The 26,158-nt window shown below is 45.5% G+C and overlaps 3 non-coding genes across 3 annotated transcripts; 1 reads left to right on the top strand and 2 right to left on the bottom strand.

Moving 5' to 3' along the window:
* Nucleotides 1-331: 331 nt before the first annotated feature.
* On the bottom strand, nucleotides 332-4,486 carry LOC102150405 (uncharacterized). Its single transcript, XR_011438716.1, has 4 exons — nucleotides 4,206-4,486; nucleotides 3,642-3,706; nucleotides 1,132-1,405; nucleotides 332-664 (listed from the first exon to the last, which is right to left on the bottom strand). It is a non-coding gene; the product is annotated as an uncharacterized protein (transcript).
* Nucleotides 2,643-2,806, top strand: LOC111773676 (U1 spliceosomal RNA). Its single transcript, XR_002808372.1, has one exon. It is a non-coding gene; the product is annotated as a U1 spliceosomal RNA (small nuclear RNA).
* A 1,546-nt stretch (nucleotides 4,487-6,032) lies between the features above and the next one.
* On the bottom strand, nucleotides 6,033-6,104 carry TRNAQ-CUG (transfer RNA glutamine (anticodon CUG)). The gene has a single exon. It is a non-coding gene; the product is annotated as a tRNA-Gln (tRNA).
* Between the last annotated feature and the right edge of the window lie 20,054 nt (nucleotides 6,105-26,158).

The raw sequence follows: 26,158 nt of genomic DNA, 5'->3' as shown, positions 1-26,158 counted from the left end.
ATTTTTTTTTCTCCAGGAGACAACTTAACAACGACGACAACAACAACAACAAGACACCCTATAGTTTAACAGTCTCAGAGGTGATGAAACTATGAAACAAGAACTGGTTGCAAGAAAGAAAGGAACACTTAAGAGAAAAACATAACAGTTGGCTATTAAAGCCATAATAGTAGAAACAGGACAAAACAATTAGAGTTGGAGGATAACGTCAAGAGCGTTTCCCAGAAAGCAAAGCAAGAGCAAGGAAGTAAAAACAGGCATTCAGTTTGATGCCAAACCCCTTAATCTCAAGTTCGTGTGCACACTAAGCCAATCACTGAGACACCAGCGCTTGGAGATGGAGAAAGGTTTATTCGAATTGGCGGAGAAGGCGGGAGGATAGGTTCTCTCAAATCCACCTGAACGAGAGAAGAAAGCAGGGGGTTTTACAGAGCTAAGGGGCTTGGCAGGAGCAGTTTCTCAGGAGAAACCAAGGGGTCACGCGTGTTTCTTTCACTCCTGATAAGCCCTTGGGCAGTCTCACTTCTGGGCATCAACAGCAGCTGAGGGCCGGTTATCTGCTGAGTGGTGATCTCTGGTGATTGGTGATCGTAACTTCCTTGAAGGCATTCTCTTCCTTCTGTGAAACAAGCTCATAAATCCTTGTGAGCCTTGAGTCACCCCTCTGGTTAAACAAGAAAACGGCAAATTGACAAGACTGACTTCCTTTCAGCTAGGTCTGTGTTGGGGACAAGGTCGAAAGGTCACATTGACTATTGACGGTGACCCTCGGGCCCCCGGGTTCAAGTTCAGGAAAGTGGATGAGCCCAGGAGGTGCAAACATGAATAATGTCAACTGAAATAAAGAATCGTGATAAAAGTTACTTGAAAGAGTTCGTTCAATAACCAAAGGTGAGGACTCGAGCCTGGGAAACAGCTCAACAGAGCGTCCTGCAGGAACTGCTCTGACGGAGGTCTACAGATCTGAGCACAGTTTATGTGCCTTCTTACGAGGCCGTCCATAAGAGCAGAAAGGGGCTTACTCATGAACAGTCCTATACGCCAACAATCAAACGGCGAAACCCTCCCTCCGTGGCAGGGTACATCTGGTTTTTCTCTCGTTTATAAAGTAAGAATTTCTTGGTTACGTACCCTGGAATGCTGATGTCATCTATGTGGGGAGGGAGGCAAGTCCCAGGGTGGCGAGGTACCCCCCGAACCTAAAGACGTAGCGAGAGGGTATGAGAGCTGGGTACCCTTTCTCTCTTCTGGTTGCAGATCTTTTCTCGCTGGCGTCTTCCGTCACGAGGTGAAGGGTTGCAAGGTCATTCTGACACAGGCTTAAGATGACCTCCAAGGCCGCCTCGCTGTACAGCCTAGATTTTGCACTGACTCTAAGCCTATGCGGCTTGCTTGCCAGTTTTGCCTGTTAGACCGGGGAGAGGGGTCCTGATTAGTCGTTCACCATAACACGTGTCCCAGAAAGGGGATGGGGAAAAAAGCATCCAAAACGCTTTTGCACACCTAAAGATTGAAAGTAACCTGAATGAAATTTTCGATGGACGAAACTGAACTTTCAAGAACGGAACAGCTTTCGCTGGCAGTCGTGATGCTTAATGCGTTTCAATATGATTCAATATGATCCACAGATCAAGGCTGCCCCAGGGAGAGAAGCCCAAGGTGTCCTGGCCTACATGCCGATCTATAGGACCCAATGGATTTTACGGTGTGGATTAGGGTTGCCCCAGGGAGAGAAGCCCAGGGCATCCTGGCCTACATGCCCATCTCTATGACCAGATTCATATCTAAAGTTATAGACCACACAGTAACCAGACCCCATCTGCACTGAAACCATTTAATGACTTTTTACGTCATCTTTTCTTTGTGTGGTAGAAATAAGTCAGGTACCCATGCCTTATAAGTTTAGCCCCAACTCTCAACACACTGCAGCAGCTCTTCACTGCCCATGGGTCCTGTCCCTATGCCATTCCATACTATTCTCTGAATAAAAGAGCACTACTGCCAGACCTTGAGAGTCCAAGAAATCTTTCTTTCGACTCCTGGACTCACCGAGCCCGCATCAAATAGACACACACACACACACACACACACACACACACACACACACACAGCGCTACATCACAAAGATAAGTGGATTTGAAAGGAACCGGTTTCCTCTGTAACGGGAAGCCATTACTTCCAGAAGGGCGCAGGGGTTGAGCCGACCGCCAGACAGGCGCTGGGCAGGGCTAGAGTTAGGAAGCCGCGCGCGCCGCCCCAACAGGTCGGAGTGGGAGGAAGGAGGGAGAGGCCGACGTGACTTCCCCCACCGGCCGCCGGTTCGCCGGCTGACCGGCTGGAGGTCGCGGGAGGAGGGAGGAGACGGTGGCGGCGGGGCGTGGGCTGGAGGGAAGGGCTGTTTGTCGTGACGTCACGGACAGGGCGGGACCCATGCAGATATGGCAGCGCAGGGGCTGCTGTGTCGTGATCTGCCGCTTAAACACAATATGCTCTCCCGTGGTGTGGGAGCGAGTCCAGGGCTGTTGCTTGAAACCGCGTGTGCGAGCGGTGTGGAAGGGCTAGGGAGGCTCGGGGAGCAAAGTGACCCTGTGTGTACAGTGCGAGGCGTCTGAGCGTGGGCCGGGGAGGGAGGTCGCGTTCTCATACTTACCTGGCAGGGGAGATACCATGATCACGAAGGTGGTTTTCCCAGGGCGAGGCTTATCCACTGCACTCCGGATGTGCTGACCCCTGCGATTTCCCCAAGTGTGGGAAACTCGACTGCATAATTTGTGGTAGCGGGGGACTGCGTTCGCGCTTTCCCCTGGTTTTCGTCGCTGTCTGAAAAGCAGAAGGACGGAGGCTTCGGAGTTAAGTATCTGCGGTTTTCCGCTTTTTTTTTTCTCAGCAGTCTGCAGCGTTCTCCAGCGTCGTGGCGGCTTCGGAACAGGGCGTCTGCGTTTTGCTTAGCTGGGCGTAGGTGCTTGTTCTCTTGGTGTCCCAGCGCGGCCCGCTTCTCGGCGTCAGCGAGTCTCTGCTGCGTTGGCGCACAGGGACGGATAAGGTCTTGCTCCGCGCCCTACTCGACGCCGAAGCTTTCAGGAGAACGGCGCTGGGGCATCCTCCTGTGGGCGGCGAGGGCGTGTGCTCGCCCTTGTCATGGTCTGAGGTAGGAGCTGCCTACAACTGTTCCAGGTGTTGTCCCCGTTGAGTTGAAGGCATGACACGCTTGTTTTGTGTGGGGAAACGGCGCCGTCCTGGTGCCTGGGACACCTTGCACGTATAGGCCACGCAAGTCAGAACCGCAGTCGGACCTGAGTCTTGCCAGGATAGCCTGCCTGTCATCCTCCCAGGAATGGACCATAGGAAGTCTTGGGAGGAGCCGTGACCAGTTTCCCATGTGCCCAGCTACTGAGAGGCCGCAACTGCGCAGCCTTCCTACCCATCTCCTGCCCTTTCAATATCGACTCTTTCCTCAGACTTCGTTTCTTGAGTGTCAGCTGCCGTGCTTGATGTCTTGCTTCTGCACCTTACACCGTTGCTGGCCACTTCCCAAGACACCATCCCACCCATCCTCCCCACCCCAAAGCAGCCTCTTCCTATGTCGGCCTCCAGCTTCCTCTCCCCCCCCCCCACCTCTTCTCTCAGCCCTCTCTTCTTACCTCCACAGGCACACAGCAGGAGCGAGCTCTCAGCCTCCAGTTTGCACCTGCCATGCTTCAGTAGCCTGGAGAATTAGGAATCCTCCTTGATATCCCTTCTCCTTAAGTGGGAGTAGGAATCGTAAACAACACAACCTCCCCACTCCCACCCCCATGCCCACCCCACCGTCAGAAGTAACTTTAGTTTTTCCCCTGTCCCAAAGTGCCGGGATATTGTGAAACCGAGAACGAAGAAGTTGAAAAGACTCTTCCCTGGCCTAGAAGAAGAGAGAGAAAAACAAAACTTCGAGATAAGCTTTGCTAACTGCAGCTGTGCATACTCAGCATAATCAACTGTGGTTCGAAAACAACCAGGTCTTTCTGTCCCTCCTTAGTATGGCAGGGAGCTGTCTTTCCCGGAAAGTCAAGGTCCAGACATCAAGATTCTGCCTCACAAGCCCAAGCAGGCTGAAGATGAAAACTAACCAGAAAAGTCCAGACAGTTAGGGGAAGACAAATTCAGTCTTCAAGGCCAAACCCAGGCTGGTGGCCACCCACGCCCCCTCCCCTACCTAAAACCCCTACCTTTTTCCCTTCGAGGAGACGGATCTAAGTTTTCACTCTCATCTCCACGTCTGGCCGCCTTTGGATAATAAACCTCTTCTCTTGCCACAAGCCTGGCGTTCCAGCGACTGGCCCTCGTGTGCGGTGGCGAAACGATCCTGTGTCGGTGTTCGCTAACAACTGAACTACAATCCGGAAGAAAACCCCAGATCCGGTGTTGGGAGTCGTGGGCATTTGGCCGACCCCTTTCCCAGGACGTGTCTGTTCTCGTACCTCCCTCATCCTCGCTTCTGATCCCCAACGTCCTGGCGGACAGAAACTCCCCGGCCAAAGAGAAAAGGCGGGGACCGAGGCGGGGTGGACGATCGCGCCCCCTCGTGGCCGGCGCCCGCAGACCCGCTCGGCCGCAGAAGCTACCGAGACCCGCGCCGGGCTGGCGGCGGCGGGGTGCGGGCGGGACACAAGGGCGCGTCCAAAGAAAACCGACTGAAAAGCACAGGATGCCGAGGGAGCGTTCAGGACGTTGAAAGCAGAGGTGGCACGTCCTACGGACGGATCCGGTTCGATGAACAAGAGCCGTGAACCTCTCTTCTCCCCGGCAGCGGGAGGTCTCCTTGCTCAAAAGGGGAATATCCGAACCAAGACCGAAGCCAACTCTCAGTGCCTTACTGACGGGAAAGCTTGGGTTTTTAGAGTGCCTAACGGACTTCCCCAGCCTTGAGGCCGTCAGCCCTGCTGTGCCCCGGAGCCCTGGTCGAGGAGCTTCTGAGCGAAAGGCGCCCGGAGGAGGACGCCGTCCGCAGCGCGGGAGGCCCGCGGTCGCCCCGCCCCGCGCGTGCCCACGGGGCGGGAGAGCTGGGGCGCGCCTCCGCCCGCTGCCGGCCTCGGGCGTCTTCTCCGCGGAGCCAGGGGGCGGCAGGACGCACGGGGAGCCCGCGGGCCCGCGCCTCGGAGCTGCCCGCGCTCGGCTCACCCGCGGCCCCGGAGGAGCCCGGGCCGGGGCGGCCGGCGCTCGGGGACCCCTGGTCTCCACCGACGCCGGGCTCCGCGGCCCGGAGTCCTGGTTCCGGCGCAGCTGGGGGCGGAGGGAGGAGACCCCCGGGGGTCGGGCTCCGAAGTCGAGTGTGACAGCGGCCTTGAGCGTCCCGCGGGGACTTAGGAGCTGGACGTTCTGACCGCAGCCTGAGTGCGTCAGACTTAGAACAAATGAACACTCTGAATGAAACGGGTCGTTTAAAGAAAAGACGGCGCCTCCAGGCCGGGTCTCGAAGCGTCGACCCCGAAACCCAGACACCCTGGCCGAGGGCCGCGCCGGCCGCCGCCTCCCTCCCCGCGTCTCCCGCGGACCCCTCTCTCTCCCACCAGGAGCCCGCGGGTCCGAAGACAAGACGGGCCGCGCGGGGGCCCCTCGTGGTGCGGGACGGAGCGGACGCCGCCTCTGCCTTTGGCCCCGAGGCCCGAGGGCGACCCTGCCGAGGGGCTGGCCCTGGCTCGGTCGCCGGGACCCTGGGCGGCGGGGCCGGGGCCTCCGAGGCGCCGCGACGGGCAGAGCTGCGCGGGGCCAGCGGGGGGCACCGCAGGCTGGGAGGGACCCCGCCACGCCGGCCCTGTCCGTGTGGACGCGCCCGCACAGAACCCGGTGTCCGGGACCCCGACTCCCGCGGAGGAGGCGGGAGAGCGCGGGGGACGCGGCGGCAGGAGCGGGAGGGGCGAGGGACCGGGAGCAGCGCGGGCCGAGGAGCTTCCTTTCCGGGGCCCCGCACCTTCCTCTGCGACAGCGGGGCGCGAGGGCGACACCGCACGCGGTTTGAAGAGTAAAAAGTGGCGTTCATCCTGAAGGGATGGGCAAGGTCCCACCGAGATTTGAACTCGGATCGCTGGATTCAGAGTCCAGAGTGCTCACCATTACACCATGGAACCCCCGCGGGAGCCGCGCCTTCCGCGCTCGCCAGAGCGGGCGGGTGAGTCCTCCCCGGGCGCCCGCGGCTCCCGCGCACACTCCCAAGGCTTCCCTTCCCGGGACAGTGGAGCTGCGTGCGTGGCCGTCCGCCTCGCTTTCTCTCTGCGCCCCCCTCCTTTGATTGACTTCTCCTCACTTCACTCGCACCTCGGAAAAGGAGGTGAGATCCACTCTTGGGCTTCGGGCCCGGGAAGAGGAGCCCTTGACGCCTCCCTCCTAAGCCGCCTATTCCGCCTCAGTTTACCAGAGTCTCCTGTCCTGAGGTGACATTTCTGCAAACAGTAGCCTTGCTTTCCTCTTCGTTGCCTTCTCACTTTTCCCATGGCCCAGAGAGGGCAGACGGTTGTCAGGGCGGGACTTGGGACTTCCTGGGTCCCTTGGCCGCGCAGCACCCAGCACGTCCCAAAGCCGCCACCGCCTCCTCCACGTCATATATATATATACGACGGTGTGGCCGCAGTGGAGCGGGGTGGGGAGGCGGGGGAGCTTTCCTTTTCTTCTTCATGCACCTCTGGGGGATTTGTTGTGGTCGTTGTAATTCTTTCTTACAACAAACGCATAGTTGTTACATTCACGATACAGAGTTATCAACCGTGTTTAACGTTTATATCAAACACTCAGACCAACCAGACCATACTCGCCTGCGGTGACTCAAAATCAACCGCCCACCGTGGAGGCCACGAGGCAGGGCCCTGACAATTATACAGCCACAGACTCTCTTCTGAGAGCTTGGCCAAGTCAATTCCATCCCACCTTCTCAATATATCACGACCCGGAAACTGCACGGATTTAAAACATGTACACTATCAGGGCACCCAAGAGCGCTTCATCGCTGGGTCGTAGGGGATGTGGACCCAAGTTGCCTTCACAGTGTATGCAGCTTTTATGTACTCAAAATACCACCACACTACATATTTACACGGGTAATAGATATAAATTCATATTATACGCCAAAACCACAATCTGTGTATTTCATCTTCCCCTTTATTTCTTCACTGTGTCCCAAAGCCGTCTCTCCCCTGATCCAATACACGGAACAGAAAAACTAGCATTAACCGGAGCGAAAAGAAAGCGGCTGACTAAAGAACAGAGTCCGAGAGACGCCCAGCGTCGCTGGAAGAGGTAGTTTGTCCCAAGAGACTAGGTGAGGGTTGAATGAAGGAGGAAGGAGGCAAAGGGGCTGCTCTGGTTCTGGGGAGGAAGTTGTCCTCCTCAGAGTGTGAGGGGACGCCGACGCGTCCTCCTGGAAAACCAAGACGTCGAGCGGTAACAAACACCACAGAGCACTCCTCCAGCAGGACGGGAAGATCAGCCAAGGTCTATGACTGCAAGGAACAGAAACGGACTCCGGCCGACTTAAGAAGGAAAGGAATCTGTTTGAAAGGACGCTGGGAGATCACACAGAAGGAAAGGCCGGGAAACCCGGAGAACCGAGCACCGGGCTCTGACGAGGGGCAGGGAGAGAATCAAACGACGTTAGAACCACGACGGGCGGAGAGACTGTCCTTGAGGGGCGAATGCACGTTGGGGCTGAGAGCCCGAGGCCAGCGGTGGGGCTGTGGCGGTCGTGGCTGGCGGCAGCTGGAGTGAGGGCGGCCGGTGAACCGAACTCGCCTGGGAATGTGACTCCTCCCCCTCCCCTTCCCGCTCCTCCTCTGCCTCTCCGCGCTCCCTCCTTCGCCCGTTCTGTTCCTCCTCCCGTTCTACTGCTCCAGCCCTCTCTCCTCGGCTCTCCGTCTTCCTGGCTCTCTCTCCCCTCGTCCCCTTTCCCCGGCCTTCTGGTCCTCCCGCATCTCCTTCTTCCTTCGCGATCGCCCCTCCGCGCTGCTCCTCCCCTCGCCCGGAATGAACGCCGCCAGAACTTCGCGATGGGTTTCCGCAGTTGAGAGGAAGGAGAGGGAACAGTTTCCACCCACGCGAGAAGCACGAATGCTTTTCTCTCTGGTCAGGACTCTTCGCGGGTCTTTGGGAGGCTGAGTGAGGTGGCCCCGAAGTGGGGCGACTGAGCGTCCACAGCCGGTTCCTTGGGGTCCGGACAGCGTGGGCCTCAGGATGACCCAGGACGACCCCGAGGCGGCAGCGACTAAACGTAAGGAACCTCTGTTCCAGCACCACTTACATCTGACCACCCAAGTTTGCGGAAATGTGATTCGGCTGGAATCCTTCCCTGCTACTAACTCCAGGAAGAAAAAGGCGCTGGGTTCTCGGGCGGGACCACCTCGCCCCCTCGTGGCCACCTCGGGAACGGCGCACAGGGATCCGCACAGACGCAGAAGCTGCAGGGACCGGGGATGCGAGACAAGGTCGGTTCCAAAGAAAACCAAACAGGCACACATAAAAACATGGTGTAGTAGGAAGGAAAGTAGGAGGGAGCAGGAAGGAGAGGACATTTTTCAAGGAAAGCATTCTCCCACCCCGATCTATTTCCTATTCCTTGAAAATATTACCTTCGTGAGGTGTAATACGCGCCCTATGGACTGCACCTATTAAAAATGTATCATTTGGTAAGTTTCGACATAAATATACACCAGTGAAACCATCACCGCCAAGATGGTGAGCATGTCCGTCACCCCAGAAGCCACCTTACGCGCCTTTGTAGTGCCTCCCTCTGCTTCTCCCCGGGTGGCCACTCAGCTGCTTTCTGTCGCTAGAGATTAGTTTAAAATATTAATGCTTTTATATAGATGTAATGATACGTCATGGACTTCTTTATTTGGCTTATTTCACTGAGCATAATTATCTTGAAAATCATTCATTTCGTTGCATGTATCAATAACGGTTCATTCCTTTTAACTGCTAGAATTCCAACGTGTGGCTGTACCACAGTTTGTTTATCCCTTTGCTCGTTGATGGGCATTTCGTTTGTTTCCAGTTTGGGGCTATTAAAAATAAAGCTGCTAGAAATACCTGTGCACAGGTCTTAGCATGGACGTATGCTTTCTTTTCTCCACGTAGGAGTGGAACGGCTGGAGTCCAGCCACTATGTTAGGTGTATGATCAACTTTTAAAGAAACTGCCAAACTGTTTTCCCAGGTGGTTATGCCATGCCACATTCCCAGTAGCAGGGTTGGGAAGTTCTAGTTCCTCGACAGCGTTGTCAACACTCGGCACGGTCGCTCTTTTAAATGTCAGCCCCTCTAGTAGGTTTGTGGGATGTTTCACTGTGGTTTTAATTTTCATTTCCCTAATGACTAATGATGTTGGGTGTCTTTACATGTGCTTGTTTGACACATGTATATCTACTTTGTGAAGCATTTGCTCAAACCTTTTGTCCACCTTTAAATATTGTGGGGTTTTTTTTCTTGCTACAGACTTTTAAGAGTTTTCTAAAAATATATTTTGGATACAAGTCTTTCATCAGACATATGCTTTGAAAATCTTTTCTCCCAGTCCGTGGCTCGTCTTTTCGTTCTGTTAACAATGTCTCTTAAAGAACAGAAAGTTTCAGCTTTGATGAAGTCCAGTTTACCGATTTGTTCTTTTATGGATCGTGTTTTTGGTGTAGGAGTTAAGAAAGATTTTTCTCCTGTGCATTCTTCTAGAAGTTTTATAATCGTAGAGTTTATACTTTTAAGTTCATGATCCATCTTGAGTTAATTTTTGCATATATTGTGAGATACGGGTCAAAGTTCTTTTTACAGATAGACGCATAGGTAGATGGATACACGGATAGGTAGGTAGGTAAATAGAGAGAGAGAGATAGAGAGGGAGATAGACAGAGAGTTGTTTCAGCACCCTTTGCTGTATAGATTGTCCTTTCTCTACTGAATTGCCTACGCACCTTTCTCAAAAATCAGTTGTCCTTATATGTGTGGGTCTCTTTCAGGACACTTTGTTCTTTTCCTTGCATTCATTTATCTTCTTTGATGCAAACATCACATTTTCTTGATTATTGTAGCACTGTAAGTCTTGAAGTTAGGTAGTGTTAGCCTTCAAACTTTGTTCTCACTTGTCAAAGTTGTTTTCCTAAGTCCTTCGCATTTCCGTATGAATTTTAGAAGCTGTTTGTCAATTTCTACAAACAATTTTGCTGGAATTTTGATTGGGATTGCATTGCTTCTATAGATCAATTTGAGGACAACTGACATCGTAATAATATTGAGTCTTCTGAACGATGAGCAAAGGACATCAGTCCATTTATTTAAGTCTTCTTTAGTTTCCCTTGGCAATGTTCTGTAGGGTTTAGCACATAGGTTTTCTTAAATTTTGACTCTGTTGTAACTGGCATTTAAAAGAATTCCATTTTCTGATTGTTTGTTGCTAGCATATAGAAGTAAAATTAATTTTTATATATTGATTGTGTATCCCGCAGCCTTGCTAAAACCAGTTACTAGTTGTAGTAGATTTTTGTTTTCTGCATTCCTTTGGACGATCTGCATAGCGGATCAGGTTGTCTGTGAATAAAGGCAGTTTTACTTCTTCCTTTCCAATCTACGTGCCTTTTATTTCTTTTTCCTGCCTGATTGCACTGGCCAGAACTTCAGGAAAATCTTGACTAAATTAGTGAGGGCAGACATCCCTGTGTTCTTCCTAATCTTAGACAGATAGCATTTAGTCTTTTACAGTTAAGTAAAATATTAACTGTAGGTTTCTCATAGATATCCTTTATGAGGTTGAGGCATTTCCCTTGTCTTCTTAGTTTGCTGAAAACTGTCATTAGGAGTGGATGTTGTAATTTGTCAACTGCTTCTTCTGCATTTGTTGAAATGATTATATATGTATATATAATGATAGATATGTAATTTTTTTGTTTTTCAATATGTCAATCAATGAAAGTGATTGATTTTTAAATGTTAAACCAACCTTGCATTCTTGAGATATACCCAAGTTCCACATGAGCCATTATCCTTTTTATATATTGTTGAATTCAATTTGCTAAGATTTCGTTTAGAATTTTTGAATCTACGTTTACGAGGAATATTGATCTGTAGTTTTCTTGTAATGTCTTTGTCTGCTTTTGGTATCAGCAGAATGCTGGCCTCAAAGAATGAATTGGGAAGTATTTCTTCCTCTTCTAGTTTTGGAAGAGTTTGCATAGAGCTGTTATTATTAATTGGTTGCATGTTTGATAGATTTCACCACTGCGATAATCTGGGCCTGGAATTTTCTTTGTGAGAAGGCTTTTAACAGCAAATCAAAATTTTAAAATAAATATAGCACTATTTTTCTTTTCTATTTCTTCTTGAGTGAACTTTGGTAGTTTATGTCTTTCAACAAATCTGTCTATTTCATGTCATTGATTTTGTTGGCATAAAGCTGTTTATGATATTCCAGTATTATTTTTTTAAGGTCAACAGCATCCCTGTCCAGTATAAATATAATATGAGCCACATATAATTTTTCCAGTAGCTACATGAAAACCCTTTTGAAACCCAGATGAAACTAACGACATATTTTATTTAATCCAATACATCTAAAATATTATCATTTTAGCATGTAATCAATATAAAAGTTATCAGTCAGATATTTTACATATTTTTTCATGTTAACTCTTCAAAGTTTAGTATGTATTTTACACATGCAGCACATTTCAACTCAGATTAGCTACATTTCAAGTGCTTATTAGTCACATGTGGCTGGTGGTTACTGTATTGGACAATGCAGGTCTGTAGGATCTCTATTAGTTTACCCTTTTACATTCCTGATGTTGATTATTTGTGCTGTTTCTCTTTTTTTCTGGAGAAATCTAGCTAGATGTTAATCAATGTTATTAATCTCTTCAAAGAATAGGCTTTTAGTTTTATCTCTATTGTTTTTCTATATTCCATTTCCATTTTTCCTGTTCTCATGTTATTATTTTGTTCTGCTTGCTTTAGATTTAATTTCCTCTTCTTTTTCCAGTCTCCTAAAGTGGACACATAGATCCTTGATTGGAGAACTTTCTTCCTCCCTCCCCCTCAACATAAGCACTTTCTGCTTTAATTTTCCTCTAAGACTGCTAGGGAATGTATCAGAAAAATTGGGCTAGTTTGTGCTTTCTTTTTCATTCACTTCAAAATATTTTAAAATTTTCCTTGAAAACCACAAGGCAAGTTCATCTTTGACCGTAGTTATTTAAGAAATGTTTAATTTACACGTATTTGAAGATTTCCTAAAAACTTTTCATCATTGGTTTCCAGTTGTTTCTTTGTCATCAGAGAACATACTTGGCATGATTTCAATCCTTTTACGATTTTTTAGATTTTTTTTGGACAACTCCGAATGTGGTCTATCTTGGTAAATGGTTCATGTGCAAAATGTATTTTTCTGTAGCTGATGGGCCATTCCATAAGTCAAGCTGGTTGACAGTGTTGTTCAGGTCTTCTATATGCTTACTGATTACTTGTTCTGTTCATTACTGAGATAGGAGCATTGATGTCTCCAATCATAATTTTGGACTTACCTAATTCTCCTTTCTGTTCTATTAATTTTTTGCTTTACATAATCTGAAGCTCTGTTATTGGGTTAGATACCTTCCCAGAATGGGTATATCTTCTTGAAAAATGATCTCCATATCACAAAGTAGTGTCCTTCTTTGTCTCTGTGCTGGGTAAGCATTTTACAACAGAATGCTTCCATTCTCTCTGTCTCACCCTTTTTGCTGTTGTTGCCATCATATATTTCATTTTTACGTTCAGTATAACCCCCCTATTATACTTTAAAATATTTTGCTTTATCCAGTCAATTACTTTTAAAGAGATTTTAAAAAGAAAAAGTGCTTTTCATGTTTATGCACATTATTACCATCTCTGTGCTCATCATTTCCTTGGGTAAATCCATACTTTTTATCTGGTATCATGTTCCTTCTAGCTGATGAACTTCTGATAACGTTTCTCATAGTGAAGGTCTGATGGAAGTGGATTCCTTCAGCCCATGTTAGTCTGTAAAGTCTTCCTTTCATCCTCACTTTTGAAAGATATTTTCACTGGGTATAGAATTCTGGGTTGACGTTATTTTTTCTGGTCAGTATTTTCACAATATTGCTCCAATGTCTTCTGGATTGCATAGTTTCAGATGAGAAGTCTGTAGTCTACCTTATTTTTGTTCATCTACATGTTTCCTTTTCAGTGACAATCTTCAAGATTTTCTTTTTTCTTTCTTTTCTTTTTTTCTTTCTTTTTTTTTTGGTGTTCACAGCTTTATTAGGACGTGTCTCAGTGTGTTCTCCTTCTATTTTTGTACTTTGGGTTCTTTGTGCTTTCTAGATGTGTGATTTATTTTGTCTTTCATTAATTCTGGAGAATTCTTCAAATATTTTTTCTGCCCCATTTTCTCTCTTCTCTTTCCGGAACTCCAATTATACAAACGTGGAACCATATAATGTTGGTGAACATCTTTTGCACTCTCTACTTTTTTGTCACTAACTTTTTTCCCTTGCATCATAATTTGGTTGATTTTTATTGCCTATCTTTAGGGTAACTAATTCTTTCCTCTGCTGTGTCCACTCTGTAGGTAAGTCTGGTGAAGAAGTTCTTCATCTCTAAAGTCATTGAAAAAGTTACTAGCATTTGCTTCTTTTTAATATTTTCCATCTCTCAGATGAAATTCTTCAACTGTTCATGCACATGGTCAACCTTTTCTGCTCCCTCAGCATTTATAATCAATGGCCTTTTTGACATTTTTGATCAGACGCTTCTTTATTGCAGGGAACTGTCCTCTGCATTACAGGATATTTTGAAGCATCCTTGAAGTCAACCTATTAAATGCCAGTAGCACTCCTTCCAGTCATGACAATTGAAAATGTCTCCATGCATTGCCAAATGTACAGCTGAAGAGTGCAATCACCCTGCTTAAGAAGAACAGCATTAGATTCTAGATGTTAATGTACAGTATTTTACAATTCCTGTCCAACTACTAGGTGCCTCATTCTGATGACTGCTTTAACTCATGACAATAGTAATTTCTATGTGTATATGTGTATTATAAGCTTTGACTGAATGCTAGACACTGTGTGTAAAAAGAACAATTGAATTATGTTAACAGTATTTACACCTGTAAGTAATTGTGCCTATTCTTCTGTCAGGCCATTAGTACAGGTATTTGAATAAATCAAGCAAGCAGTTGAGCTGGTGTTGGATTTTATTGCTGCCCTAGTTAGCTGCTGTGCACCACAGGCTTCTAGTTCCTTCTTCAGTGTATGGCTTTTACTGTGGGCTTAGTGTGAGATCTGAGGTGCTGCAGGGATTTTTCTCGGCATTTCTGCTGCACTCAGCTCTGATACGCCTGTATCATAGAGGGGTCTCTTGCTGTATTCTTGCCTCTCCTCTAGAAGTAGATTAGACTGCCTTTGCTCATTTCTCAGTCCAAGGCTCATGGAGGAAAAGGGAGGGTTCAGTTCTCCTGTTTTAGCCTCAGTCTTAGGCAGGCCCTGTGTAGCAAGCTAAGGCCACGCGTGCCTGAACCCCAGTGTTTCTGTGATCTCCCTCTTGTGGTAATGGGCCTCCGCCACTCAGTCATGGCAAGACTTGGGCAAGAACAGGTCTCCTGCCCCTTATCCATTGGTCAACAGCTTTTGCTTCTAACCCTGCCCCAGCAGCAGCTGACCTATGCATGGGACCAAAGGTTGGCAGGGCTCCTAGCTCCAACACCAATGGTAGATGACTTTCAAGTCATATGAGAGAAGTGACCAGGTTTTGTACCTCTGCCACAGTGGTGACTGATCATGATCTGCATGCCTGCAACACTGAGGCGACCTCGAGGGAGTCACTTGCTCTGCCCCACTTTTTGTATATGTGTGAGCCTCTGGTAGAGGCCTGAGGAGAAAACCTGGCAAATGGGCAAAAACTTGCCTAGTATCTGGGCCTCTCAGAGAGAGGGGCTATCATGATAGCCCACACTTGGTCTTTAAGAAATGGTTAAAATTTCCGTTATTTTCTCCTTAACTTACATGGACACCCTCTTTCCCTTTCAGTTACTGCCAAAGATGAAGTGGTTCATGTGCATGTTCCTCCCTGGAGGGGTTTAATGATGCTTTGGACTTCAGTTTACCCAGTGGTCTTACAACCTCAGCTCTCTGGTGGGCTCAAAATAGATATTATTTTGTAGGTCACCCAGCTTTTATCTTGTTGTTAGAGCAGAAACAACTTTCTTTTACTTACAACTTTCCCTATCTTAAGCATATATGGAATTACACTTCTGTTTTATAGAATCCTTATCTTTTCACCTACTTTGGGACTAATTTCCCCTCAGCACACCACATAAATCCCTTTAACAGATGACAGCTTCTTAAGAGGGCTTTAGGTGGGGGTAATGAGCACCCTGAAGATCCCTGCCAATTAGCCTAGCCCTATACACTTAGTGCTGAAGAGAAACCTTGGTATGGCCAGTTGACACAATTATCATCCACAGCTCTAGCTGAATTATTGTAATGGGGCTCTTCCTCCTTGACTACCATAGTAATGTTTGTACAAGTTGGCAATTGGGGTTAAGTTAGGTGAGATTTTCCAGAGGCAGTTAAGATTTTCTGAGATTCCAGTTTGTGGTCAAATGTGGACTAGCAGAGTGAAGAAGACACTCTGGGCATGGAGAAAAGACAAAGAAACATAATATTACATGGACACACCACATCTTTATCACCCTCAGAGAAGTGCTCTCGATGAAAATGGGACCGGGTAACTGAAATACTCGTTTCTCCAAGCACGTCATGGCGAAAATTGGAAAAATTGGCTTCATTGTTTAAATGATTGTGTACTCAGATTGAGTCTGAAGGTATATAAGGTGCAGACTCCACTGAAAAAGTTGCTGAGATGTGAAGGTGAGGACAGGATGCAATTATGCAAATTTATATCTTTCCCATCTTCCAGGTTTTTTCATTTTGCCTGATCTTGTGGTCCCAGGCCCAGGCTTAAATGTACATGTAACTAAGGAAGGCAATATCAGTGCAAAAGACACAATGTTTATACCATCCAATTTGATAGTGCTTATTCCTAAAGGTACTTTCACTTCCCATTATGTAGCCAGATAGGTGAACGCAGCCCAATTATCAATTATATTAGTCTGCTTGGGCTGGCATGACTACAGATTAGGCGGCTTAAACAACAGACACTTATTTGCTCACAGTTCTGGAGGCCAGAAGTCCAAGATCAAGGTGCTGGTAGAATTAGTTCCCGGTGGGCCTCTCTTCCTGGTATTTGGAGAAGGCTGCCTTCTCTCATTGTCCTTGCAGAGGCTTTTCTCTGTGCCTGGAGAGAGATCGCTGGTGTCTCTTCCTCTTCTTATATGGACACCAGTCCTATTTGATTAGGGCCCCGTCCTTATTACCTCACTGAACCATAATCACCACCATAAAGGCCCTACCTCCAAATACAGTCACATTGAGGTTGGGCCTTCAACATAAGATTTTGGCAGGGGACACAATTCAATCCATAACATCAAGCAACAGGGACAGTCCTATGATCCTTTACCTGTCAAATCCTATGACATTTTCCTGGTGATGGGGCTAAGTGTTAGCAAAAAGTGTTAGCAAGGCCACTGTTATCGCTAGTTCTATGATTAGAAAAGCACCCCTGAGCTGGAAAGCATGACCATACAGAAAAGAGTGTAAGTCACACAGGTAATAAATGACAACGGGAATATTTTAGGCAACAAAAAGTATGCTCATAAAAGAGTTGTGATTCCAGGTAAATTGTCATCACACTATTTCTAGAAAAGTGTATTGGACCAAGCGAATAATGCTCCTAGATGATCTCTTCCAGATCTGGCACTGATTAATGCTGGGAGAAACCTATAGAGCTTTATGTCTGGAAAAGAAAAATTAGATTCTTGAGGATTTAGGAAGAGTGCCTAAAAATCTCCGGAAGGAGCAAGAGCAGCCCTGCCTGGTGAATCTTGTCCAGCCCTCTACTTTGATCTTGAGGATAGGCTTCAAAAGGCTTCACTTTGAGCCAAAGAAAAGGCACAGAGGGGGCCCAGCCCAATGATCCTGTGATTAAGGCTGTCAAACCCTAAAGGCTGAGTGAACCCAGGGTCCTGAGTTGAATTTATCTATTTGCCTTTATCAGAATTGTTTACCAAATTTCAGAGAGCAGAAAAAGAGATTGTACAGATCAGAGTTGGCACCTGAGTGTTCAGGAAGACTGGAGTCCCTGACTAATTGGACGTAGAGTGTGAGAGAAAGAACATCAGTCAAGGAAAACTCTAAGATTTATTGGCCTGAGCACTTGAAAAGATGGAGTTAGCATCAAGTAAGGTGGGAAAATTGCAAGTGCAGCAAGTCATGGGGAGAAAATCCATTATCCAGTTAAGGGTCCCAGAAGCCTTGCTTGAAAGTGTTCACCCTCCTGCATTTCTCTATTCCTGCATCCTTGAGTCCTTTTGGTGTTTGGAGATGCCTGGGTCCTGGTGCTCGGTCCCTTGTCACCCTAGGTGCCTTCCCTCCCACCTCCTCCAGGAAACCTGGTCCACTCTCTGACAGATGACCTTCTCTGCACTTGGGCACCTCACGAAGGATCCTCTCCATGTCAGTTCTAAGGTACCGCCAGGAAGAGACAACTCGCTCCAGGACTGGGACTTTGGATGTGGCTTACATCATCACACATCACTGTCCTGCAGAGTGCTGGGCCTTGTTGGTGGGGCTTCTGCATTCTGGGTGATTCTCCTGAGAACCAATAAATTCCATTTCTTGGCTTGAGATCATTAGTATTTGGTTTGTTGTCATTTGCAATAAAACATTAATACATACTAAGTAAAATAAATAAGTTTAAGAGTTCCTTCTGGAAACCCTACTCAGCTGATTATTCATTTGGGATGGAACCAAATAGCCTTGAAGCATTTTCACAAGAAATGTAATTGTCTTTACCCAGACATTCTTCTTCTGTATTCAGTTTAACGATGATTAGCAATGAACCTCTTCATAGTTTCTATCTATCAACACAGAAATATTTGAATTGGCTTAGCTATAAACTTCTTCTCTTGAGAAAGGCTTGAAATGAACCTTTGACACATGCCCATAAGCAAATTGTAGGTAAGATTTTTTAAGGAAAATTATTTGACTATATGAAAATGTGTCTATGCACATATAAAACTGCATACCCAATTGCAGGGAAAGTGTAAAATTGGAGAAAGTACATGTAGCATATAAAAGAAAAACTGATTCATTTCTAGAACAAGTTTTTCAAACTCCAACGAAGAAATAAAACTCAAAGGGTTATGTCCACCCAAACTGAATTTTAGGAGTCAGAGATGCTGGGAGATTTGATCCATTGTTTGAAGTATTTTGTTTTCTGAAATATGCAGAGGCTGCAGGTGCCAGAAGAGTCTCACATTGCTTTACTGCTCCTGTAGTGATGTTATTCTTTAATGGCAAGCACATTAAGGCTAATTTGCAGTCAGGGGGAGCAGTGATATCATAGATTCCAGTGCACAATGTGCACTGACAGATGGTCCACAAAAGCTCCGAGTAAAAAGCCTCTTCCACATCTCTTGAAAGGTAGAAAACACTGTCCACTCTCTCCTGGTGCACAAGTGTACTGACTTCAGCAAGTTCCAAGGACTCAAGAGTGTGAAAGAAACAATCCTGAAACTCGTTATCTATAACAAAATATGACATTTCTCTTTCTTCTGGCAGGGTATTGGGATAGGTTAGCATTTCTGGAAATAACTCCTAGAAAATTAGGGAATGAGGGTGAAAATGAGCTTCTCTATTGGGATCCCTCCTTTGCTGTCTCTTCAGACTTTGGGGTGTTACTCTATGTGCATGTTTTATAATTTGGTATCTGGCAATAATTTCCATAGGACAGCAAATGAATATTTCTCATGAAAGAAACATGGTTTCTTGTGAATAGGGTATAATAAACCACTACCAATGGAAACCGATTCTCTCACCTGCTGAGAAAACAAAGGAGAGGAAATTATTCACTAATCATGATAAGAAAATATCCTGCACCTTACAGACATACTGTCTCTTATTGAAAGGCTGATGGTGTGCCCAACCAAAGGAGGAGAAAGGAACCACAGTAAGATACATCAGATAGGACTACCAGAACTTCAGGAATTAAGAAAAGATCCTAACCACCTCTAGAGAAAAAAAGGCTCTGTAGAAAAGGTTAGGTCTCAGAATGTCATTGAAATACTTGATAACATTAATGTTAGGGGAAAAATCCAGTAAAACTACTTTTTTCTTTTTGAGGAAGATTAGCCCTGAGCTAACTACTGCCAATCCTCCTCTTTTTGCGGGGGAAGACTGGCCCTGAGCTAACATCCATGCCCATGTTCCTCTACTTTATGTGTGGACACCTCCCACAGCATGGCTTTTGCCAAGCAGTACCATGCCTGCACCCGGGATCCGAACCGGTGAACCCCGGGCCACCGAGAAGCGGAACTTGCGAACTTAACTGCTGCACCACCGGCCGGCCCCTAAAACGACTTTTAATTTACAATTTTACTCACAGAAAAACTGTCAAACATGTGTGAGGGTATATTACAGATGTTTGCTTAGAGTAAAATGAGAGCAAAAACCAAGAAAAAGGAAGACATTACATCCAAGAAACAGGAGATTCAAAATAATAGAAGAGGGAAAGGAAGCTTCAGGATGACAGGTATGCAGTTAGCCTAAAGAGGAATCACAGATGTGAGCAGGATGGAGAACTCCACGCGAGGGGTCTCAAAAAAAATAATAAAACTGAGGGTTTATGTGATATTTATTGACAGTTTAGGAAATACAAATGACCCAGGAATTCCAAACAGACGTAAGAAGAGCTTAAAACTCATCACTACCACGCTCACAACAAGAAAACAGCTGAATAGAGCCAGCCCTGATGGCCTAGTGGTTAAAGTTCCAAGCTCGCACTGCTTGGGCGGCTCGGGTTCGGTTCCCAGTCACAGAACCACAGCACTGTTCTGTCAGCTGCCATGCTGCAGTGGCGGCTCCCACCCAAGAACTAGAAGGACTTGCAACTGGAATATACAACTATGCTCTGGGGCTTTGGGGAGGAGAAAAAAAAAGAGGCAGAGTGGTAACAGATATTAGGTCAGGGTGAATGTTCCCCAAGCAAAAAAGAAAGAAAGAAAGAAAGAAAGAAACAGCTGAAAAACAGCTGAATAAACTAAAAATCAACAACTCTTCTTAGTTCCATCAGAGAATTGAGGTCACAGGCAAGCCAACACCCCCAAAACTGGAGAGACAAGGAATCACAAAGTGCCTGGATCAGAAACCACATCACTAGAGCCAGCAGCATTGGGTATTAACACTTAAAGGGTAATTGACCACTTGCTGGAGCTGAGTGGGGATGGCTTGAGAGGTAAAAACTCCTGGGGGCCCAGCTTTAGGGAGGCTCCCATACTTTCATGAGTTTTATCTCTAGGACTCTCAAGAGACTGTCAGGGTGAGGATCAGAGAAAAACCCCCTCTTGCTTCCGGAGGTGGAAGGGAAAGTAACCATTTACGAATATGCCCAGTACATTCTGTCCTTCTTAAAAGGCTGCCCTCAAGGAAAAGTAGTTTTCCAGAGCCTAACCAGTGTAGGGGAAGGAAATACCCAATTCCAGCCCCCTGTAGCCATTCCATTTCACATAAGGGGGTAAAAAACCTGAGAAGCTCTTGTGAAGATCACAGTCCAGGGGCACAGGCCACTAAAAGATCAAGACCTCATATAGGACTACAGCGCACTTCCCTTCCCCAACACCTTACCACCATATCATTAGGGCTCCTGTATAATAATGGGGGACAGCCATGGAAAGAATGACAAGGCTCAGACTCGTTTAAAGCAGTCTCTAGGAAAACCCAAAGACAACTGGGAAGGCAAAAACAAGGACACTAGAGGAAATTTAAGTCTCTGACACCTACAGCTACAGCAAACAGTACACAGCCTAACTCCTAGCTAGATAACCATAATACCTCACACTAAAGGCCTATATACCTTGGTTCCTTTTACCCAATACATCATTTCCAGCTTTCAACAAAAAAATTACAGGACATGCTAAAATGCAAGAAAGACAGTATGAAGAGGCAAAGCGAGTATCAGAACCAGACTCAGATATGACAGAAACTTGGAATTCTCAGACCAGGAATTTAAAATAACTATGCTGAATGTTATAAGGGCTCTGATGGAAAAAGTGGACAACATGCAAGACCAGATGGGTAATTTAAGCGGAGAGATGGAAAGTCTAAGAAAGAATCAAAAGGAAGTGATATAAATCAGAAACAGAAAAGAAGAACGCCTTTGATGGGCTAATCAGTGGAGTAGATATGGCCCAGGAAAGCATTAATGAGCTTGAAGATACATCAATAGAAACTCCTCAAAATGAAAAGGAAAGAAAAAATGAAGGAAAAACTAGAACAGAATATCCAAGAGCTGTGGGGCAATTACAAAAAGTATAACATGCATGAAACGAGAATATAAGGTGAAGGAAGGAAGGGAGGGAAGGAGGGAGGGAGGAAGAAAGGAAGGAAGGAAGGAAGAAGGGAAGGAAAGAAGGAAAGAAAGGAAGAAAGAGTAGTAGTCAGCATTCTCCAGAGAAACAGATCTAATTGGACCTATCTATCTATGTAATAAAGAATTGACTCACACAATTATGAAGCCTGGGAAGTCCAAAATCTGCAGTGCAGGCTAGCAGGCTGGAGAGCCAGGACAGCTGATGGTGGAGATGAAATCCAAAGGCAAGGTGCTGGAGAATTCCCTCTTACTAGAAGAGGCCAGTCTTCCTGTTCTATTCAGACCTCCAGCTGATTTGATGACGCCTACTCATATTATGGAGGGCAACCTGCTTCACCCAAAGTTCTTTGATTTAAATTTTAATCTCATCCAAAAAACGCCTTCACAGAAACATCCAGAAAAATGTTTGACCAAATATCTGGGCACCATGGCCCAGTCAAGTTGACACATGAAAGTAACCATCACAAGTCCACCCCTTGTCAATTTGACACCCATATATGTCTCCTAAAACCATACTTAATTTCAGAATAAAGGCAATAACAAGGTCATACTCTTGCCTAACGTGATACAACTATCCTGCATACAGCTGAAAAGCACTAACTCTTTTCCCCAGAAAAGGATGCATAGTTCTTGGATGATATTACTCTTCCCTTTGATATCCTATAACTTAAATACTATGATATAAAGCGAACAAAACTTGGATACTGTGTTAGAAAGTCACTACGTCTTATGTTACATGATAAGGAAGAAATTCTCATGACAGTTATAGTCCTTGTTTCTGTAACTGGCCACATGGTGATAGCTGGTATTTATAATTATCTTCTTCCACCTGCCCATTCCGTATTCCCTTTGCCCTTGGCAAGCACCTCAGCTGGTTGTTGCTTTTTACCAGGTGAGGTGACCAAAACCTTCATTCCTGAAGGGTCTGGGCCCTTAGTATTGGATTTGTTACAGGCTTTTAGTTAATACTGGCCCTGATATCAGTTCCCCTACATTGAACCAAGCATATATAGAGTTAAAACTAAAAGCACTCACCCCTTCCCCTGCCTCTTTAGTTACACTCATATGTAAATATCTGTTTCTTTAACCTTTGACTCCCTGAGCTTTACAACTGCAAAGAAGTTACAAATTGTTAAAGCTGGGTTAGTGTCAAGCTGGGCTCCTGCTAAAGTTGTGGCTAATCACAAGTCCTTGAAGTTTATTACAGGGAAACTGATAATATCCAGAGAATGTCGAGAAACTAAAGCTTCCCAGACCCCAACTCCTTGTCTTCCTGGCACCAGAATCCACCATCCACCATGGAGACAGAAAACTAAGTACACTTATCTGCAGAATCTCTTATATCCTCCTCCCCCATGCAAGCAGCCCCAAACACAGGCCAGTGAGAAAGTGCTGACCAGCAAGGCCACAGACCCCCCTCCCTACAAGCAGCCACATTCCCCAACCTTTAAAAACCCCTGTCCACTTTTCAATGGAGAGCTAGCAATTCTTTCTCTTTTTTTTTTTGAGGAAGATTAGCCCTGAGCTAACATCTGCTGTTAATCCTCCTCTTTTTGCTGAAGAAGACTGGCCCTGAGCTAACATCCATGCCCATCTTCCTCCACTTTACTACTTTATATGTGGGACACCTGCCACAGCATGGCTTGCCAAGCGGTGCCATGTCTGAACCCGGCATCTGAACCAGCGAACCCCAGGCAGCCGAAGTGGAATGTGGGAACTTGATCGGTGTTCCACCAGGCCGGCACCTCATATTGCTTTTTAAATTAAGTTGGTTTCATGGTTTTATGATTACAAGTAATGATGCAACCCTCATTCTTGTTCAAATATCTTTGGCTACTTATGCAGGTATTTCTAGAGTGTGGACCACCCCAAGTGCAATTACTATATTGTAGTGTTTACATGCTTCTAATTTTAGTATATCCTGCAAATTTGCCTTCCACTGAAGGGGTACCAAATTACATTCCAATTTATTTTCCAACTCTGTCAATGTCCCTTTCTTCATTTACTTGCCAACACCACAATCTTTCTATACATCTATCTGTGATACTCTAATAAGGGGAGTGGTGCCCTTCTGACTTAACAAAGGGGGAGACACAACAGAAGGATGTTTGAACATTACACAGAGATATTCTACTGCATATGTTGGACAGCTAATAGTGGTTCACAGGGATCCTTTTCCTGTTAGTTAGTAGATGACAGCTAATCCAGTCTGAGAGTCTTTTGTTTTTTGTTTTTGTGAGGAAGATTGGCCCTGAGCTAACATCTGTTGCCAATCTTCCTCTTTTGTTTTTTCTCCCCAAAGACCCAGTACATAGTTGTATATCCTAGTTGTAGGTCCGTGTAGTTCTTCTACGTGGGACGCCACCTCAGCATGGCCTGATGAGCGGTGTGTAGGTCCACGCCCAGGATTCAAACCAGCGAACCCCAGGCCGCTGAAGAGGACTGCACAAACTTAACCGCTAGACCACGGGGGTGCCCCTGTGAATCTTTTTTGATTGCCTGTTGTGCTGTGGATTCTTTCCTGGTACTTGAGACTGTCGCAATGAGAAGTTGTTCACATTTTGCCTCTCCAGTGAGAGAACTTTATGGGCGCGATGTTGTCAATTTCTGCAAAAAGTGGAGTATTTATAAATAAGGATCATCTGAATACACATGGTCCCTCCACAGGAACTCTCAGCTTTAATCAATTTCTACAATTAAAGGGGGTCTTAGCACAGTAAGAAAACTGAATTTCTAGCATGCAAAGAGGAACTTACTTTGACTGGTATACTCAAGTTTCTAAATAGCTAAAAAAAAAATTTAATGTCCTTTAAGGATTGTTTAAATCAGGTTACAGAAAGGAGAGGAAAGACATTCATATTACAAACAAGGAATTAAAGCAGCAACATGAGCACTTCTGACAACTATACAAATCAAGATTTAATAATTTCCAGAACTGTAAGCAACTTCAGCCCTTAATAAAATGGATATAGAACAATGATTTCATGCACAGGTATATACCCTTGAAAAGATAATGTCTTGTGTGACTCAAAACTTGTGTGACTTAAAAACTGTTATGTCTTCGGAGAATGGACTCCGTTTTGTTCCGTGATATCCCTCTTTATCCCTGATCATTTTCATCAGTCTGAAGTCTGCTTTGTCTGAAATTGTTTGAGCTACCGCATCTTTCTTTTGATCAGTGATAGCGTGGTATATCTTTCTCCATCCTGTTTCTCTTATTATATCTGTGCCTTTTTATTTAAAGTGGATTTCTTATACACAACGTCTAATTAAGTCTTATCTTTTCATCCGCTCTGACAGTCTATCTTTTAATTGGTGCAGTTAGACCACTGACTTGGAAGGTTTCTGTTGATATACTTGGATTAATGTCTACCATATTAGTTACTGTTTTATATTCATTGTTCTTTTTCTTGGTTTCTTTTTTTTTGTCTTCCACTCATTTGCTGTCTTCTCTGGTTGTAAAAAAGAATTTTATGTGATTCCATTCTTTTCTCCTCTCTTGGCATATCAACTGTACTTTTATTTTTTCTTTCATCTTTTTCAGTGGTTGCCCTGGAGTTTGCAATGTACATTTAAAAATCATCCAAGTGCTCTTTCAAAGAACAGTGTACTGTTTCATGGCTAGCACAAGTGCCTAATAACACAGTATTCCCAATTCATTCCACCCATCCGTTAGAGCATTACTGTCATTCATTTCACTTATCCATAAGCTGCTTATCCAAATCCATTATTGCTACTATGGTTTTGAACTGTTATCAGTTGGATCAATCAAGAAAAAGACAAATAAATTATTGTATTTGAATTCATTGCTTCAAAATGCTCTTCCTTTCTTTGTGTAGATCCCAGTTTCTGACATATCATTTTCCTTTGTTCTGAGGAATTTCTTTTAACATTTCTTGCAAGGCAGGCCTACTGGTGACAAATTCCTTCAATTCTTATTTGTCTAGGAATGTTGTCTTTTTCTCTTGCTTATGAAGGATAATTTGCCGGATACAGAATTCGTGGTGGGTGGGGTGTTTTTCTTATACTCCCTTCTCTTCTTGCTTGCATGGTTTCAGAGAAGTCTGATATACCTCTTATCCTTACTCTTCTCTGGGTAAGATATTTTTCTCTCTGGCTTCATTTAGGCTTTCCTTTTGTCTTTGATTTTCTGCATTTTGAATATGATATTCTTTCCTAGGTGTGTGCATTTTGGTATTTTCCTGGTTGGTATTCTCTGAGCTTCCTGGATCTGTGGTTCAATGTCTATAATTCATTTCAGGGGATGCTGGCCCCACGGCCAAGTGGTTAAGTTCACACGCTCCACTCGGCAGTGCAGGGTTTCACTGATTCAGATCCAGGATGCATACATGGCACTCCTCATTAAACCATAATGAGGTGGCATCCCATATGCCACAACTAAAAGAACCCAAACTAGAATGTACAACTATGTACTGGGGGGATTTGGGGAGAAAAGGCAGAAGAAAAACAGAAGATTGGGAACAGTTGTTAGCTCAGGTGCCAATATTAAAAAAAAAAAAAACCTTTGGGTGGAAAAAACTAAAAAATTTTTTAGGAAATTCTCAGTCATTATTGCTTCAAATACTTCTTCTGTGCTCCTTCTGATAGTCACATTACACATATTTACGCCTCTTGTGATTGTTCCTTAGTTCTTGCATAATCCC

Source organism: Equus caballus, chromosome 5 (assembly GCF_041296265.1).
Source record: "Equus caballus isolate H_3958 breed thoroughbred chromosome 5, TB-T2T, whole genome shotgun sequence".
NCBI classification, from domain to species: domain Eukaryota; kingdom Metazoa; phylum Chordata; class Mammalia; order Perissodactyla; family Equidae; genus Equus; species Equus caballus.
This window is presented reverse-complemented; position numbering and strand designations above follow the sequence as displayed.